Below are 20,981 nucleotides of genomic sequence, written 5' to 3'. Positions count from 1 at the left end.
TCTATATCAAATCAAAGTTTATTTGTCACCTGACAGTGAAATGCTTACTTACAGGCTCTAACCAATAGTGTGGAGAAAAAAAAACTGTGTGTGTGTGTGTAGGTAAGTAAAGAAATAAAACAGTAAAAAGACATTTGAAAAAAAGAGTAGCAAGGCTTTATACAGACACTGGTTAGTCAGGCTTATTGAGGTAGTATGTACGTGTAAGTATGGTTAAAGTGACTATACATATATATGATGAACAGAGAGTAGCAGTAGCGTAAAAAGAGGGGTTGGTGGGTGATGGGACACAACGCAGATAGCCAGGTTAGCCAATGTGCGGGAGCACTGGTTGGTTGGGCCAATTGAGGTAGTATGTACACTAATGTATAGTTAAAGTGACTATACATATAAGATAAATAGAGAGTAGCAGCAGCGTAAAAGAGGGGTTGGGGGGGTGGCACACAATGCAAATAGTCTGGGTAACCATCTGGTTACCTGTTTAGGAGTCTTATGGCTTGGGGGTAAAAACTGTTGAGGTGCCTTTTTGTCCTAGACTTGGCACTCCGGTACCTGCTTGCCATGCGGTAGTAGAGAGAACAGTCTATGACTGGGGTGGCAGGTACCGAGTCAATGTGCGGGGGTAAAGGTTAGTCGAGGTAATTTGTACATGTAGGTAGGAGTAAAGTGACTATGCATAGATAGTAAACTGCGAGTAGCAGCAGTGTAAAAACGAAGGGGGGGGTCAAATCAATCAAGTCCTGGTGGCCATTTGATTAATTGTTCAGCAATTTTATGGCTTGGGGGTAGAAGCTGCTAAGGAGCCTTTTGACCAAGACTTGGAGCTCCGGTACCGCTTTGCCATGCGGTAGCAGAGGGAACGGTCTATGACTTGAGTGACTGGAGTCTTTGACAATATTTTGGGCCTTCCTCTGACACCACCTAGTATAAAGGTCCTGGATGGCAGGAAGCTTGGCCCCAGTGATGTACTGGGCTGCAAGCACTACCCTCTGTAACGCCTTACGGTCGGATGCCGAGCAGTTTCCATACCAGGCGGTGATGCAACCAGTCAGGATGCTCACGATGGAGCAGCTGTAGAACTTGTTGAGGATCTGGGGCAGCCATGCCAAGTCTCCTGACTTGGACCATGATAGTGTGTTGGTGATCGATGTGAATGGGGGCATGTTCGGCCCTCCCTTTCCCTGTAGTCCATGATCATCTCCATGATCATGATCATCTCTTGCTCATGTTGAGGGAGAGGTTGTTGTCCTGGCACCACACTGCCAGGTCTCTGACCTCCTACCTATAGGCTGTGTCATCGTTGTCAGTGATCAGGCGTACTACTGAGGTGTCGTCAGCAAACGTAATGATGGTGTTGGAATCATGCTTGGCCACTTCTTGGCTACCGACGTGAGTGCTACGGGGCGGTAGTCATTTAGGCAGGTTACCTTTGCTTTCTTAGGCACAGGGACTATGGTGGTCTGCTTGAAACATGTAGGTATTACAGACTATGTCAGGGAGAGGTTGAAAATGTCAGTGAAGACACTTTCCAGTTGGTCTGCGCATGCTCTGAGTACACGTCCTGGTAATCTGTCTGGCCCCTCGGCTTTGTGAATGTTGAGCTGTTTAAAGGTCTTGCTCACATCGGCTATGGAGCGTGTGATCACACAATCGTCCAGAATAGCTGGTGCTCTCATGCATGCTCCAGTGTTGCTTGCCTCGAAGCGAGCACAAAAGACATTTAGCCCATCTGGTAGGCTTGCATCACTGGGCAGCTCGCGGCTGCTTTTCCTTTTGTAGTCTGTAATAGTTTGCAAGCCCTGCCACATCTGATGAGTGTCAGAGCCAGTGTAGTAGGATTCAGTCTTAATTCTGTATGGACGCTTTGCCTGTTTGACGGTTCGTCGGGGGGCATAGCAGGATTTCTTATAAGCGTCTGGATTAGTGTCACTTCTTGAAAGCGGCAGATCTAGGCTTTTAACTCGGTGTGGATGTTGCCTGGAATCCATGGCTTCTGGTTGGGATATGTACGTACGGTCACTGGGGGATGACGTTGTCGATGCACATATTGATAAAGCCTGAGACTGAGGTGATATACTCCTCAATGCCATTGGATGAATCCCGAAACATTCCAGTCTGTGCTAGCAAAACAGTCCTGTAGCATTGTCTGACCATTTCCGTATTGAGCGAGTCACTGGTACTTCCTCCTTTAGTGATCATCAATTAAAGTTGTCGTAATAGTAAAATGTTCGTTTTTTTAATTGATAAGATAATCATATAAAAAGTAATGTGTATATTGTATTGTGAAAGGCAATTACTTTATATGAACATATGTTGCAATGTGAAACATGTATTTCTAGATGAAACACTGATTAGTGACTGTATGATTTTTTGTGTTGTACTTTTCGTTGATTGAAAATGAGCTTACAGTTTTGAAACAACTGACTTTTTGATTATCTGTTTGGAAATTTGTACTAAGAGTTGTAAAAATGTACCACATACTTGTGAAAATTGCACCAATGTGATTGAATAAAAACTAAAGAATATAGTTTGATAACAGCTGATTGCTGAACACTGTAAATGCACATGTTCACCTCAAATGTATAAATTTGACGAACATTTAAAAAAAACAAATCACATGGATGTGGCTATAAATATTAAATCATCATTCTCCATCAGTCAGGTGGCTTCAATAGGACAAAGTGAAATTAGTCACAATGTGCTAACATTTGGAATTATATTGTTCTGTTCAATGCACTGCAGAAATACCTAGGTTGTATATACAGTAACAATATATTCCGCTCATCTGAATTTCATTGATACACTCTAAACTGATGAATTTCAAGCAGAGAGACAGGTGATACTGTATCAGATTACAAGTCACGGAGAAAAGGTGATCTTGTATAATATTGCATGGGGCAGAAGTGGCATACAACACCGCGCTACGTAGCCAACTGCTTTACAATACCTTTATTTCTGATGATTTGTCTAACGTACAGTTGAAGTCGGAATTTTACATACATTTAGGTTGAAAACTCATTTTTCAACCACTCCACAAATTTCTTGTTAACAAACTAGTTTTGGCAAGTCGGTTAGGAAATCTACTTTGTGCATGACACACGCCATTTTTCCAACAATTGTTTACAGACAATTCCAGTGGGTCAGAAATGTACATACACTAAGTTGACTGTGCCTTTAAACAGCTTGGAAAATTCCAGAAAATTATGCCATGGCTTTAGAAGCCTCTGATAGGCTAATTGACATCATTTGACTCAATTGAAAGTGGACCTTTGAAGGTAGGCCTTGAAATACATCCAATCTCAGTGCCTCTTTGCGTGATATTATGGGAAAATTAAAATAAATCAGCCAAGACCTCAGAAATTTTTTTGTAGACCTCCACATGTCTGGTTCATCCTTGGGAGCAAATTACAAATGCCTGAAGGTACCACATTCATCTGAACAAACAACAGTACGCAAGTATAAACATCATGGGACCACGCAGCCATCAGGAAGGAGACGTGTTCTGTCTCTTAGAGATGAACGTATGTTGGTGCGAAAAGTGCAAATCAATCCCAGAACAACAGCAAAGGACCTTGTGAAGATGCTCGAGGAAAGAGGTACAAAAGTATCTATATCCACAGTAAAACGAGTCCTATATCGACATTAACCTGAAATGCCACTCAGCAAGGAAGAAGCCACTGCTCAAAAAACGCCATAAAAAAGCCAGACTAAGGTTTGTAACTGCACATGGGGACAAAGATCGTACTTTTTGGAGAAATGTCCTCTGGTCTGATGAAACAAAAATAGAACTGTTTGGCCATAATGACCATCGTTTGGAGGAAAAAGGGGGAGGCTTGCAAGCCGAAGAATACCATCCCAACCGTGAAGCACAGGGGTGGCAGCATCATGTTGTGGGGGTACTTTGCTGCAGGAGGGACTGGTGCACATCACAAAATAGATGGCATCGTGAGGGAGGAAAATTATGTGGATATATTGAAGCAACATCTCAAGACATTTAGTCAGGAAGTTAAACCTTGGTCACAAATGGGTCTTTCAAATGGACAATGACCCCAAGCATACTTCCAAAGTTGGCATAAGGACAACAAAGTCAAGGTATTGGAGTGGCCATCACAAAGCACTGACCTCAATCCTATAGAAAATTTGTGGGCAGAACTGAAAAAGCATGTGCGAGCAAGGTGGCCTTACAAAGCTGACTCAGTTACTCCAGCACTGTCAGGAGGAATGGGTCAAAATTCACCCAATTTATTGTGGGAATCTTGTGGAAGGCTACCCGAAATGTTTGACCCAAGTTAAACAATTTAAAGGCAATGCTATCAAATACTAATTGAGTGTATGTAAACTTCTGACCCACTGGGAATGTGATGAAATAAATAAAAGCTGAAATAAATAATTATCTACTATTATTCTGACATTTCACATTCTTAAAAGAAGGTAGTGACCCTAACTGACCTAAGACAGGATTAAATGTCAGGAATTGTGAAGAACGGAGTTTAAATGTAATTGGCTAAGGTGTATGTAAACTTCCGACTTCAACTGTATGTACTATATAAAGATACAAGCTCACAACCTGCCATTTGATACAAATTATAAAGAAATTGTGCATGTCAAGTTATAGTAAATACTGTATAGAAAATTATATTTACCATCTATTTCTATTCATCACTTTACAAATAACAGTTTTGAAATGTCTACCTTGTATTTTTAGCTATTAGATTGAGCCTATCATTCCTTATCTGATGAATTGGTGACAAATATTTCTCAGCAAAACTGATTTTGCATGAAAATACTTGGGTGAAAGATGTTTGAAACCCCAATAAATGCTCAAAGGTTCTGAACATAAGAGAAGAGGCATGCTGTACGTTTATAGAGTTTTGTACTTAGAGCTTTGAAAATATACCACTTACATCTGAAAAATGTACCAAAATTATTGAAAAAAAACAAGTGTTTATGTTCAAAAAATATTTGATAATGGCGCTATCTGGTGGTTGTCAAAAGAACATCTCAGAAAACATAGTCCTCTCTTCAGCACCAAGCCCATTCCAAGGAAATGGTACAGTTCCCTCATTTAGACGTTGTGTACATTTGTTTAAGATTATTATCATAGTGTTGAAAACCATACAAAATAAAGTGTTTGTTTGTTCTTTAGCTATTGGGTCAGGTTCTGAGTGCTTGTTTGTTTTTTCTCTCAATTCCTTCAGGGAAACAGCACATTTGAGCAGGGGCCACAGAATATCCTAAAGCAGACAGAACTTTGTGTCATGATGGTAGTTTGTAATAATAGCGTAGGACTACTGGACCTATGTTCATTATTATTTTTTATTTATTTAACCAGGCAAGTCAGTTGAGAGCACATTCTTATTTACAATGACTATGTAGGCCTATACAGTACATCTCCCACATCCAGCATGCTGCAAAATCTTTAGTAAAACAGTAGCCTAAATACAGTTTATTTGTCAGCTTGTAAACCTGCAAACTGACTTTGCACAGAACTATGCCCCAGAGAGCTATAATTAATGGAATGTGAGGTCAATAGTGATAACACAATAAAGACTATAGTTGTGCCAATCTTTGCCAGATTTCATGTTCTTGCTGTACTTTATACTATTATCAATGGGATACATTTCAGAGTAGGCTATGATATGGTGATAACAATTGCTAAAACAAAAAGTCCATCATTTCCAAACAACCAGGTCAGGTCATGTCTGAAGACCCAAAATAAATATGAAGTTCTGTAGTAGGCTAATATTGTCTTACTGGCTTTGTTATTTCTGTGGATTGTGTGGGTTTACAGCTGAGCTGAACAATAGTCCTGGTCCATTTCGATTAAACAGTATGTCTCTCCTTGTTCCACCCTTAATTGTTTAGAATCTAACAAACGGATAGTCCAAAAATATTGAACGCTCGTGCCCAACTTTTAAAGGGGCGTTCTGTTTGACGTAAATCCTGTTGTGAAAACGCACAATCCAGTGATACGACACATCAGCTGCCAAGCATCTATTTTCCCGCGCACAATAAAGGTTGGTTGACTCGTGAGTTTGACCTAATTGGCACTCTGCCAACTCAGTGAGCGCTCATGGAGGCCAAATATTTGGAACGTTTGTATAACAGGAATTCAGAGAGCGCGTGCGTAGCCACAAACCATTCTTAAAAAGATTCACATGAAACAAACATAGTAGCCAACATGTTGTTTACACCATCTAATAGCAAAATAAGGATTGTGTTTGCTGTCATTCTGTTTTATGATAAGAATATATACAGCTAAAAGCACATTTCTATAATGAACAAAAATATAAATGCAAAATGCAACAATTTCAAAGATTTTACTCAGATGATCCAGCAGGTGAATAAGCTGAATGTGGAGTACCTGGGCCTGGCGTGGGTACATGTGGTCTGCAGTTGTGAGGCTGGTTGTATATACAGCCAAATGATCAGAAATTACGTTGGAGGCAGTTTATAGTAGATACATTGACATTCAATTCTCTGGCAACAGCTATATTGGACATTCCTGCAGTCATCATGCCAATTGTATGCTCCATCAAAACTTGAGACTGTGGCATTGTGTTGTGTGACAAAACAGCACGTTTTAGAGTTGCATTTTATTGTCCCCAGCACAAGGTACACCGGTGTAATGATCATGCTGCTTAATCAGCTTCTTGATATACCACACCTGTCAGGTGGATGGATTATATTGGAAAATGGAAATGCTCACTAACAGGCATGTAAACAAACAAACAAACAAACAAACATTTGAGAGAAATAAGCTTTTTGTGTGTGTGGAAAATTTCTGTAATCTTTTATTTCAGCTCATGAAACATGGGATCAACACTTTACATGTTGTATTTATATTTTTGTTCAGTATACATAGGCCTACATGAAGAAAATGTTTGTAGGGTAGGCTATTATGAGAAAAAGTGTTCAGTAGCAACAAATGATAGGCTATGCGCTGCGTTCATATGCTTGTCGTAGCTTCCTATTTCCTACCTGTGATGTCGGAAATACGACTTCGTTTCATTCACGTACTTTTTGGTCGGAACAATTCTTCAACCTATAATAAGACTTTAGCTATCTTGATAAGATTGATAGGCTAGCTAACGTTGCTTATAATTAACTTATCTAGCTTTCTTAACAATGACAATATATGTATTTGTTTAAAACGGATTTGTTATAATCTTTTATTCCCCACTTGTAAACGTATTCAGACTTGAAGGGTCTTTCAAGTGAATTTACGAATAGGAACTAGGAACTTCCAATATCTCGGATAATACATAAACACAGCAATAGACCCGTTCTAGATACACAACAACTATAATAAAATTAAAGGAAATATGAGGAAGATAAAAAAAATAGTACTTTACATTATTGCATGGAAGAAACAAAAATGTGTTTGGCTGTGTGATGGTAACCCTTTTAGTTTACAGATAATGAACCACTAATATAAACTATGAAACATAAGAAATCATTGAATATATATGATTTATATAAAACATCTGGTTTTGTATTTAATATTCCTATAAAATACTAAATGAGCCATTTATCCATGTTGACTTTAAAGTTTATGATTCCGTATATATGACTATACGCAGAACACTTTTTTAAGTGCCTCGAAAATGTATAGGCTCCTTCTTTCCAAAAATATAATAATTCAACAACAAAACTATTATGGTTATGGTTGTTGTGCTCGGATATATGCTTTGTGTTATTATCTAAGCGAAACATAATTCACTCAAACGTCTTACAATATTTGCAAGATATGGATGAGTTCATTGTGCCAAATTGAATGCTCAGTAAAAATGCGCATGCGCGTCAGGAGACCGCGGTAGGCCCTGCTGTTTATCCAACTCCAGTTCAACCCAGCGCAGAAAAACAAGGAGCAGGAAAATCCCGATGAACAGAGAAGGTAAGAATGACATTTTTACCGACAAAATCTACAATAATTTGGAAACGCGCCTGTTATAGTGCGGACGCAGTCATATTGAAGAGGAGTCAACGGATATGTTTTCTTGTTGTTGCTATGTTTGCTTGATTCAGAAGGCCTGGTGACCCACATTCATAATCTAGGCTACAAATACCGGGGAGTGAGCAGCAGAACGCCGCAGATGTTTTTGAGGTTTAAATATTCCCTGGGTTTCGTATGTTTACAATCTTCTGTAATATTGTTGCTATATCTATCGCATAATGTGTTAACTTTGTTTCTATATTTAACCTGGTTGCTCGCAGTGACCCCTGTTTTGGAGTGATGAAACGCGCAGTTGGTTTCGGGTGCGCGTTTGGAATGACAGCACAGTTGCGTCTGTTTCACAGTAATTTCTAGCGATGTTCATTTTGGGGCTGAACGCTGCGGTTGTGCAGCGAAGGTGCCATTAGCCGTGGATGCGATTGTTAGGTTTTTACTGTGCAATCGGATGCTTTCTCATGGATTTGGGCTCTCCCGTGTAAAACAAGTCCAAGTTATCCAGAACATTTTCACCTTGGTTCCGCGGACGCAACCTGTAAACGTAGCGAGCGGGTTGATCCAGTGAGAAATTCAAATCAATATTATGCAGAGGAAATCCGTTGGCTATAACGGGGATGAACATTTAGCATGAGCTTGAATGGGTTTGTCAGTGATCAGATATACTGCCAATGGGCATAATGGACACTGTAATCAAGAATGAGCTACAGTTACAATTCGAACCTCGGATTTTGGCTCATAGAATGAAGGGAGAGCATTGTGCGCCAGTAAACTAAATAGCTGCAGTTTGTGTATTTTTCTCAAAATGTTGCAATGTAGGCTATGGGTAAAAAAAATGCAGACCACTTATACGCTTGTACGCTGATCCAGTGGCTCTTGTAAGCAACAATTTTAGCATATATACTGAACACAAATATAAATGCAACATGCAACAATTTAAACTATTTTACTGAGTTACTCATCATATAATGAAATCAGTCAATTGCAATAAATTAACCAGGCCATAATCTATGGATTTCACATGACTGAGCAGGGGTGCAGCCCACCCACTGGGGAGCCAGGCCCAGCAAATCAGAATGAGTTTCCCCCACAAAATGGCTTTATTTCAGACAGAAATACTCCTCAACTTATGGTACAGAAATTAACTCTCAATTCTCTGGCAACAGCTCTGGTGGACATTCCTGCAGTCAAGCATGCCAATTGCACGCTGACCTCAACTTGAGATATCTGTGACATTGTGTTGTGTGACAAAACTGCACATTTTAGAGTTGCCTTTTACGGTCCCCAGCACAAGGTGCACTTGTGTAATGATCATGCTGGTTAATCAGCTTCTTGATATGCCACACCTGTAAGGTGGATGGATTATCTTGGCAAAGTAGCAATGCTCAAATTGGTGGAGATTTTGAGAGAAATTTGGAACATTTCTGGTATTTAAAAAAAAAAAATAATTCAGCTCATGAAACCAACACTGTGTTGAGTTTATATTTTTGTTCAGTGTATATGGCTTTTGACTCGGCTACAATGTATTCCACTGGTAAAAGTCTAAATGGCTTTAGTTCTAGGAACAAAATCAGTTGAGTAACCTATCTGACCATCTTCATTCTGTTATTGTACTGCCTTGATGTGGGCTACAAATGTTGTTTATTTATGCACGGAATGCCTGACGAATGCAATTTGGGTTCACTGGCTCCTGTGATGCTCAGTAGTGTTGGACAGCCTTGAAAAAATACCGATATGTTTCTTAATCAGCTGTAAAACAAGCAATTCCATGGTAGGTAACAGTAATAGATTTTTCACTTTAAAATGTATGTTAAACAAAAACCAATGATTGCAAAGTTAAACAAACCATACAACTCTATACACAATTTTAGTAACAGAGTGATGCACTGTTTGTGCAGTCATTGTTACTAAACTTTGCATCTGCACTCTGTTACTGTGGAATTGCCCAGTATCACCTAACAATGGCCAATGTTTGCCTAGTCCAGGATGGATACGTCATCTGTTATTGATAAGTTGCCCTCTGACTTATGCCGATCCAATATCTGCACTGACGGATGCAGCGTGTAACCAATGCTGAAACATCCATTTAACCATGCAAATGGAATAACAAGTTGTTCAGTGGCTCTATGGTTGAACAAGTTGAGGGCAGGCCATGGTTAGTAATTCCTATTCTGTAATGGAATAAAGATTCTGCACACTCTGGATCGATGCACAAATTTCATTTAAGTATGCTAAGCTTTCAGTCGCAAGACCTTCATCAGAGCATACACATTCTTATCACTCTTAATAGTTATCCACTCTGAGCTGTATCTGTTTTGTTGACAGTACTAGAGATACCTAGTTTGCCCTGCATCTAGTGATATCTTTAGTGCTGCGTCTGTGTGACTTGTCTGAGTGACCTTAGTGTTGTTGTTTGTGTTTAGGAGTTTGTGGCGAAGTTGTCTTTGAGTACTGCACAGAGCATGGCCTTTATGGCCCTTGGCAGCTCTCTTCCCTCAAACCATCATTGGGTGCCACGTCACAGCTCTCACACAATATTGGGCAGGAAGCCATAACCTGCTGCACAGTAGCCTGTTGTCTGAATTCTAGAAACTGCACAGTAAGGAAATATGTTTGAGGCGATGTGCATTTGACACCTAGACTCCGGGATACAATATTAGCTGCCCTCAGATGGAGTGACGTATGGTGTTGTTCATTTGATGCTAAGATAAAATCAAATCAAAGTTTATTTGTCACGTGTGCCGAATATAGCAGGTGTAGACCTTACAGTGGAATGCTTGCTTACAGTCTCTAACCAACAGTGCAATAAAAAATAAATAAAAAAGGTATTAGGTGAACAATAGATAAATAAAAACAGTAAAAAGACAGTGAAAAATAACAGTAGCGAGGCTATATACAGTAGCGAGGCTATATACAGGCACTGGTTAGTCGGGCTGATTGAGGTAGTATGTACATGTAGATATGGTTAAAGTGACAATGCATATATGATGAACAGAGAGCAGCAGTAGCGTGAAAGAGGGGGTGGTGGGTGGCAGGACACAATGCAGAAAGCCCGGTTAGCCAATGTGCGGGGGCACTTGTTGGTCGGGGTTAATTGGGGTACTATGTACATGAATGTATTGTTAGTGACTAGGCATATATGATCAACAGAGTAGCATCAGGGGTTTGGGGGGGGCACACAATGCAAATAGTCCGGGTAGCCATTTGATTACCTGTTCAGGAGTCTTATGGTTTGGGGGTAAAAGCTGTTGAGAAGCCTTTTGGTCCTAGACTTGGCACTCCGGTACCGCTTGACATGCGGTAGTAGAGAGAACAGTCTATGGGGTCTTTTATAATTGTTAGGGCCTTCCTCTGACACCGCCTGGTGTAGATGTCCTGGATGGCAGGCAGCTTAGTCCCAGTGATGTACTGGGCCATACGCACTACCCTCTGTAGTGCCTTGCGGTCGGAGGCCGAGCAGTTGCCGTACTAGGCAGTGATGCAACCAGTCAGGATGCTCTCTGTTGCAAGTCCCATTGATTTGAAGGTGGGGTGAATTAGCTGGCTAGTTGATTGCCAGTCGTTTGCTTTTACAGAAGCACAACACAACAGCCTAGGGATCTCTAAGCTGAACCTGACAGCACTGCAGCAGGGAATGGCAGCTCAGATCATATGCCCACCGACTACAGTTACATTACGGCCTGATAGTATTATGTCCTTAGGCTTTTGATCTTGGAGCGTGTTATTAGTTCTTCACTGCAAAATACCTTTGACAGTCTTGAAATCAATTGCAGTGTTAAAGAATTGATCCAAACCTTTGTGAAAAGTGTACAAAATAAGCTGTGGAGTTCAGGAATCGATCCATGATGTGGGGGTGTGATGAATTCTCTGTTGGAAATAATTAATGAGGAAACACACAAACAGAATGTCCTTTTTTAAGGTGACAGGGTGAGGAGAGATCGAAACAGGCATGTGGTAGTACGGCTGTAAGACCACATCCCTTGTGTAGCTACTCTGAACTTACCCTAATTTTCATTATGATCTTCCAGTAGAATGGAGGCAAATATGCAAATCCAGCTCATTCTAATAAGTCTACTTGACACTTCTGTTCCCTTTTTAGGTATAGAGGTGGTCTTTTCCAGTAGTGTACAGTAATGTATCTAGGTCTAACTCAGTGTAGGACACCACCTCTCTTCTTGGGATGTATGTCAACCGTTTGATGCGAACCACTCTGTGTCATGATGTTCAGGAAGAAATGGACGCAGATGGCTTTTTCTTCTAGCATAAGCTTGTCTCTGGCATTTGTACGCTATTGTGGGTGCTGCCTGAAATTACAGTCTTTGTTATAGCAGAGCACTAAAGCTTTCGTCACCGACAACAATATGTCACGTCTTTGACCATCGTCTGAAATAGCAAACCTTTAGCCAAATGTTTTATTTAATGAGCATCTTATTGGAAAGGATAAATTGGCCTTTTGTTTTAACGCGCAACACATCCATTTAATCCTTTGGTGTCGAAGTTCATTGCTCTTATATAGCATTGACTTCATCTTCAAATTGTCGGGTTTAATGTATATTTCTCTTATGTATTCCTTGTATATTGCTAGAAGTTTCAGGGTAGGTAAACTTTAGTCTAGCACTACCTAGGTCAGACATAAATGTCAGTGGTGACTCAGACCAGACGGTGGATATTCTGTGTATGATGTGATCTCCACTCAAGTGGTGCCCTCCTCTACAGTGGTAATGGTAGTCAGACTTCCTCTGTCTTTGTGCAAAGAGGATGGAAACAGGGATTGGTTTGCTTTCATCAGAATGTAGCCTAATTTCCTTGCTTTATTATAGCACTGGAATTGATTGTGTGTGTTTCTGACTGGTGTGTGACTACTGTGGGAGCTTCAGGATGACCCAGATGTTTTAGTTGTGATTCATCTCTAACCAAAGCCTCTGGGAGTAGCAGAGCAGGCAGGACGGCTCTCTGGGCTGACGGTTCTAGAACAGAACCATCAGCACTGCGCTTCTCTCACATGGCACCACCTTGTCCTCTGAAAATATACACAGTCCACCACAGCCAACCCCAATGAAACCCAAATCTACACCATAACACCATCCTCGGTCCAACAGCTTATTGGATTAATATAAACCAAAACTGCGGACTTAAGAGCAAGAAAGAATGTGATTGGTGTTTTGAGGCTGTTTTCCCAAATAGTGGATTGTATTAGGCTAGTATCCAATTCCCTCTGGGTCTCTGCCTGCTCAAGATTGCATTCTGGCATGATACATTGTTTGTTTCTTTGGCTGGTCACAAGGACATTTGAGAAGCTTCAGGAGGGTCACGTCACAAGAATGTCAGGTAACAACTGTTTCATATTCCTACCATGTAGACTATCCCAAACCACAGGGCAATCTTGATATAATTTGAGCATGATTATCATTGGCCTTTGTTTTTCTATTTTCCATGTGGACATTTTGAACAATGCGGATGTGCAGAGACCACAGCCTGCAAAGGGTTTGTTGCCTTACAAGACATCTCTTAAAGTGAAGCAAGTAAGGAGATGAGGAAAAAGACTGCATGGATTTTGAGGAATGTACAGTCTGTATGCAAGGATTCCATTTAGACTGGCACCATTGGTGTGACGGTCTGAATAATTTCTGCATAAACGCTGTGACCAATTTATGTGTATATGTCATTTAGATTGGATGATCTAGCTATGTGGCAGCCTATTGGGGGATGGGTTTCTCAATGCTGGTCTTTGGGTTTGCCGAAGTAAAGTCGTTGGTAAAATGTGTTCAGGTAATAAGTAAAAATGGTGTTACGTAAGTGTTTTGGGATCATGGACTGATTTTTAAAACAACAAAAATATATACAAAAAAATAATGATCGCCTGACTATCATGGAATAAATAGGTAAAAGATCTATTGAATACGATTTCTGATGTTGATGTGATTGTCTACTGTTGTACTTGTTTTTGTTTGTGTTGTTGGTGTATTGCTATGATGTAGGCTAGTCTTAGAAAGCTTGGACATACTGAGGGCTCCTTGATGACTTTGCCAGAGCAGTCTGTCTGTATCTTGCATCTCCAGAGAGCACACTCTTCCTCATTCAGCAGTCTGTAACTGTGGGAATTTCCCCTATAGCCAATGATCTCACTGTCTGGGCTACAGCAGACAGACAACCACTGAACTGATGTCTCCTTCCACCCTCCCTCCATTCAGCCCCATGACTGAGTTTGATGATATGAACATTAGGCCTAATGGAGTTGATCTCAGCAGGAATACATTGTTGCTGGGCTGTAGTTGGTCATCTGTAGGGTAAATTCCAACCTTTTGGGATGTATGTGGTAAACGGCTTTTTGGAAGAAAACTCTGCAACAAGTATTGGATTAAAGGCTCCAAACTGAAGAAAATTGTGCCTTTTGATAAATTGACATACCTGATCATCATCATCATTGGCTGTGATGCTAGCCTATATGCTGCTGTGCACTCCAGTGTTTTTATGATGATTAAATTAGAAGTTTAATTGTCGTGTGCAGGCAGTGTTTGACAGCGTACCACCCTCTGTAGCGCTTTGCGGTCCCTGGCTGTGGAGTTGCCGTACCAGGCTGTGAAGCAGCCCGACAGTATGCTCTCGATGGTGCCCATGTAGAACACGGAGTTCCCTCGGAGACAGTCTACATTTCTTCAGCATCCTGAGGTTGAAGTCTCTGTCGTGACTAGTTCACCATGGTGTTGGTGTGGTTTGACCATCTCAGCTCCTCGGAGATGTGTACGTTGAGGAACTTAACGTTTTTGACTGTCTCCGCTGTGATCCCGTTGATGACCAGGAATACGACTTTCCCGAATTGGATCCTTTGTTTGTACCCCCCATGGCAATTGAACTTATCCCACAGCCTGCTCCAAGACGCCGCCGGCAGAGAAGGGGTATTTGGGGTGGACTTCTAGTCTGACTCAGGAGGCTGGCACACCATCCACCGCTTCCGATTAGATTACTCGCTAATGTTCAGTCTCTGGACAATAAAGTAGACAAGCTCAGGTCGAGGATCTCCTTCCAGAGAGACATCAGGGACTGTAACATACAGAATCATGGCTCCCTTGGGTTAGCCTAGAGGTTAGAGTGTTGGACTAGTAACCGAAATGTTGCAAGTTTGAATCCCCGAGCTGACAAGGTACAAATCTGTCGTTCTGCCCCTGAACAGGCAGTTAACCCACTGTTCCTAGGCCGTCATTGAAAATAAGAATTTGTTCTTAACTGACTTGCCTAGTAAAATTAAGGTAAAAAAAATAAAAATACTGTCCCCGTCCATACAGCCAGTTCTCAGTTCATCGCGCAGACAGGAATAAAGAACTCTGTGGGAAGAAAGGAGGGGGTGTATGTTTCATGATTAACTACTCATGGTTTGATTGTGATAACATATAGAAACTCAAGTCCTTTTGTTCACCCAACCAAGAATACCTCACGATCAAATGCCGACCGTATTACCTTCCAAGAGAATACTCTTCAGTTATAGTCACAGCCGTGTATATTCCCCCTCAAGCCGATACCACGACGGCCCTCAAGGAACTCCACTTGACTTTATGCAAACTGGAAACTAAATCCCGAGGCTGCATTTACTGGTGCTGGGGATTTTAACAAAGCACATTTTGAGAAATAACTTCAGTAGTGTTTATCAACACATTGACTGTAGTACTCGCTTAGAAAAAACAGATCACTGCTGCTCGCCTTTTCAAGACTCCTACAAGGCCCTCCTCCTACAAAAAAAGAAATATTTATAAATATGTACAAACAGTGTATTCCTAAAGACTAACATAACAAGGATCTACTATTTACAAAACTCACACATGAAAACATTTTGAAAAAAACAGGCACCTTTGGAAAATCAGATCATGACACCATTTTGCTCCTCCCTTCCAATAGGCAGAAACTTGAACAGGACGTACCCGTGCTAAGGACTATTCAAGTCTGGTCTGACTAATCGGAATACATGGTTCAAGATTGTTTTCATCATGCGGACTGGGATATGTTCCGGGTAGCTTCAGAGAATAACATTGACGTTTACCTGGACACTGTGACTGAGTTCATCAGGAAGTGTATAGGGATGTTGTTCCCACGGTGCCTATTAAAACCTACCCAAACCGTGGATGGATGGCAGCATTCTTTCAAAATTGAAAGTGGGAACTGCCGCATTTAACCATGGCAAGGTGACTGACAATATGGTCGAATACAAACCGTGTAGTTATTCCCTCCGTAAGGCAATCAAACAAGCAAAAATGTCAGTACAAAGTGTTGCAATTCAACAGCTCAGACACAAGACATATGTGGCAGGGTCTACAGACCATCACAAGATTACAAAGGGAAAACCAGCCATGTTGCGGACATCAACGTCTTGCTCCTAGACAAGCTAAACGCCTTCGCCCGTTTTGAGGATCACACAGTGTCACCGATGCGGCCCGCTCCCAAGTACTGTGGGCTCTCATTCTCCGTGGCCGACGTGAGTAAGACATTTAAGCGTGTTAACCCTCGCAAGGCATGTTAACCCGGTCCAGACGGCATCCCAAGCCGCGTCTTCGGAGCATGTGCAGACCAGCTGTCTGGAGTGTTTTACGGACATATTCAATCTCTCCCTATCCCAGTCTGCTGTCCCCACTTGCTTCAAAATGTCCATAATTGTTTCTGTACCGAAGAAAGCAAAGGCAACTGAACGAAATGACTATCGCCATGAAGCAATCACTTCTGTCATTATGAAGTGCTTTGAGAGGCTAGTTAAGGATCTGTCGTGTCTTTGCCTATGCCGGATTAAGTGATATGACATGCTATTCTATAAAATCATTTCTCTGTAATTAATATTACCTGATTAAGCTAATCAGGTAAATGTAATTAACTAGAAAGTCGGGGCACCAAAAAATAATGATTATAGAGCTGTTATCATCCGAATAAACTCTTAAAGACCTAGTAATCTTTTACATCAGTAGCAGTCAATATTTAATCCTCACTTTATTTAGTCCCATCTGAAAGTTGTAAATTCTGTAAATTTGAACCCTGGCTAACAAGTTGAATCTGCAATATAAAATTTGGTTGAATTATTTATTTACTAAATAATTAACTAATCACACAGAATTACATCTACACAGAATGGATCATACATTGATTACAAATTATGTCATAAAGGAAAACGTCCCGAGCGGACGGAACAGATATGACTGCTGGTTACGCAAAGAAAGGGTGTTGGGTTTTGAATGAAAGAGCGGGAAGACTGAGGAACAAAAATATTTTGTCTCTATCGGGCCGTAGGCAGCGATGCTATTGTAAATACAGTATCTTATGCATTCTAAATAACCACCCATTTGAAAAAGGAAAATGCAATAAATATTTACTCTGAGCTGCGCTTCGGTAGATTGGTCGTAGATAGAAGGCCGGGTTGTCCAGCATGGATCTCTTGTCCTCTGAAGAATGTCTGGTGGTAAACTAGATACGTTGTAGTATCGTTGTGTGTGTTAGACTGGATATGTCGTCCGTCCTTAACTAGCCCACGTTTACAGCGGCTGCTGCTAACTCAACGGCTAGGAGGTATCACATCTGGAGTGAATCAGAGTTCAAAGTTCATACCAGGTTGCCATACTTTTAAGCTTGTGTTATTTTCTGGCTGGTATAGTCAATTCATCCTATTGAATCATCATCTTGAGGTTGATTGTTATCTTTGCGTTGAAATTCGATGCTAATTTTGTTAGGTTCTTGATGTTCAAACAGAGCTCACGCTGAGGTTGGCTTAGTTCTGTAGGTGATCTTTGTCCTGTCAACGTGCGGACCGCAAGTCCTCACGTCCTTGGAACAGGAAGTTTAATTTTCGTCAACGGGTTTATATTATGGTGAAAGAAGGGCATGTTTCATAGTTTACAACCAATGTCTGTTAACTTGGGTGGGGCCTCTAAGTGAGCAGAGTTTCTCTATGACAAGCCTTTCTCTCATTTAAGAAGCTAAAATTACATTTAATATTTTCACAAATAGTTTAATATTTAAACATTTTAAATTGCACAACAATTCCATGTGAATCTGATAACTAGAATGTGTCGACTTTCCAAGATAGTTTGTCATCCTGTCCATTAGTAGTAATGTCTCAGACAACAACTGATCTGAGATCATATTCATTAAGCATATTTCAACTGGTTGAATTACTGAAATATGGTTCCGTTTCCCACCTTTTGATGTTACCAGACTCTCTTCTTTACAAAGGCTTTACAAGAGTCAACTCTATAAATTAGAGAGAGAGAAAAGGGGAAAGGTATTTATGGAGGTCATAAACCTCCCCCAACAGGCCAACTTTATGACAGATCATATTAACTCCACTTTACCTGACACCCTAGACACACTTCATTTCCCTTACCGACTCAATAGATTCACAGACGATACAATCACCATCGTAATGCACACTGCCCTATCCCATCTGGACAAGAGGAATAGCCATGTAGGAACGCTGTTCATTCAACACCATAGTACCCTTCAAGCTCATCATTAAGCTCGGGGCCCTGGGTCCGAACTCCGCCCTGTGCAACTAGGTCCTGGATTTCCTGACGGGCCGCCCCAGATGGTGATAGTAGGAAACAACACCTCCACTTTGATCCTCAACACAAGGGTCCCACAAGGGTGTGTGCTCAGCCCCCTTCTGTACTCGCCTCTTCAACCTCAGGAGGCTGAAGAAATTTGTCTTGGCCCTCTGAAACTTTTACAGATGTACAATTGAGAGCATCCTGTCAAGCTGTATCGCCGCCTGGTATGGCAACTGCACAGCCTTTTAGGTTTTAGGACTATTTCTCTCCATACCATTTGTATTTCATATACCTTTGACTATTGGATGTTCTTATAGGTACTATTATATTGCCAGTGTAACAGTATAGCTTCCGTCCCCCTCCTCGCACCCTCCCTGGGCTCGAAACAGGAAAACATCGACAACAGCCACACTCGAAGCATTGTTACCCATCGCTCCACAAAAGCCGCGGCCCTTGCAGCGCTTGGGGAATAACTACTCCAAATCTAAAAGCGAGTGACGTTTGAAACAGTATTAGCGCACACCCAGCTAACTAGCTAGCCATTTCACATTGGTTACATCAGGCATTAGGCTGATAGGCTTGAAGTCATAAACAGCGCTGTGCTTGCGAAGAGCTGCTGGCAAACACACAAAAGTGCTGTTTGAATGAATGATTACGGGCCTGCTGCTGCTCAGTCAGACTGCTCTATCAAATCAGACTTAATTATAACATAATACCACACAGAAATACAAGCCTTTGGTCATTAATATGATAGAATCCGGAAACTATCATTTCGAAAACAAAACGTTTATTATTTCAGTGAAATACGGAACCGTTCTGTATTTTATCTAACGGGTGGCATCCCTAAGTCTAAATATTCTTGTTACATTGCACAACCTTCAATGTTATGTCATAATTACATAACATTCTGGCAAATTAGTTCGCAATGAGCCAGGTAACCCAAACTGTTGCATATACCCTGACTCTGCGTGCAATGAACGCAAGAGAAATGACACAATTTCACCTGGTTAATATTGCCTGCTAAACTGGATTAGTAGTTTATAACTAGTGATTTTGATTATTTTTTATAAGATAAGTTTAATGCTAGCTAGCAATTTACCTTGGCTTCTACTTCATTCACGTAACAGGCAGGCTACTCGTGGAGTGCAATGGTTAGAGCGTTGGACTAGTTAACTGCGGTTGCAAGATTGAAACCCCTGAGCTGACAAGGTGAAAGTCTGTCGTTCTGCCCCTGAACAAGGCAGTTAACCCACAGTTCCTAGGCAGCCATTGAAAATAAGAATGTGTTCTTAACTGTCTTGCCTAGTTATATAAAAAGTATTACGAAAAGTATTCTTTAAAAAAATCCCCAAAAGATTCAGAAATCGGCGCTCAATAATACCTAATTAATCGGCCATTCCGATTAATCGGTCGACCTCTGTACCACCCTTTGGTGTAATCTGCCCAACGCATCACTGGGTGCACACTGCCTGCCCTCCAGGACACCTACAGCACCCGATGTCACCGGAAGGCCAAAAAGATCATCAAGAATGTCAACCAACCGCGCCACTGCCTGTTCACCCAGCTATCATCCAGAAGGCGAGGATGGTACAGTTGTATCAAAGCTGGGGAAAGACTGTAAAACAGCTTCTATCTCAAGGCCATCAGACTGTTAAATAGACCTCACTAGCCGGGCACCACCCGGCTACTCAACCCTGCACCTTAGAGGCTTCTGCACTATAAACATAGACATGGAATCAGTGGTCACTTTAATAATAAAACACTAGTCACTTTAACAATGTTTACATACTGCTTTCCTCATCTCATATGTATACTGTATTCTATTCTACTGTGTTTTAGTCAATGCCACTCTGACATTGCTTCTCCTAATATTTATATATTTCTTTATTCTATTCTTTTACTTTTAGATGAGTTAATTGTTAGATACAACTGCACTGTTGGAGCTAGGAACATAAGCATTTTGCTACACCCGCAATAACATCTGGTAAATATGTGTATGTGACCAATAAAATTAGATTTGAGGATGGGGGGCGTGCCCAGGTACACAAGGAGTACAGGAGGGTACTGAGGACACACCCCATGTGGGGCCCCCGTGTTGAGAATCAGTGTCGGAGATATTGTTGCCATATGTTTGTGCAGTAGGTGAGGTGTTTGTTGTCTGATGAGTCATGATAGTGTAGCAGGTGACTGTGAAATCGGAAATGTTTTTGTTAGTCTGTTTGACCCCAGCCAATAAAGACAACCTTTGGACCAGGCATGTCTGCAGGACTTTTTCACATGCAGAGAAAAACACTAATGTAGGCCAACACTCATGATGCATATGGGGGTAGGTGGTGACCAGTGGGCAGTTGGCATGGTATCTTTTAATTTCCTCCTCTCATGTGCTGGCCTGGCAGTGCTCATTCCCCCTCCCTCTTCCTCTCTCTTTTTTTAAAAACCCCACTGACCCAGTTGGCTGCAGTGCGGGGCCCTTGGTATGGTTCAGGCCCTTGGTATGGTTCAGGCCCCTGTGG

General features: G+C 41.3%; 1 protein-coding gene across 3 annotated transcripts in view; it reads left to right on the top strand.

The window, feature by feature from the left end:
- The first annotated feature begins 7,807 nt into the window (after positions 1-7,807).
- The window catches only part of LOC135513022 (circadian locomoter output cycles protein kaput-like), a 52,199-nt gene continuing 39,025 nt past the window's right edge, over positions 7,808-20,981 (top strand). For all 3 annotated transcript variants that reach the window (XM_064935656.1, XM_064935658.1, XM_064935655.1), the window contains exon 1: positions 7,808-7,897. The gene's annotated coding sequence lies outside the window, so the exon portion shown is untranslated. The remainder of the gene's footprint in view (positions 7,898-20,981) is intronic.

Source organism: Oncorhynchus masou, chromosome 24 (genome assembly GCF_036934945.1).
Source record: "Oncorhynchus masou masou isolate Uvic2021 chromosome 24, UVic_Omas_1.1, whole genome shotgun sequence".
NCBI classification, from domain to species: Eukaryota; Metazoa; Chordata; class Actinopteri; order Salmoniformes; family Salmonidae; genus Oncorhynchus; species Oncorhynchus masou.
This window is presented reverse-complemented; position numbering and strand designations above follow the sequence as displayed.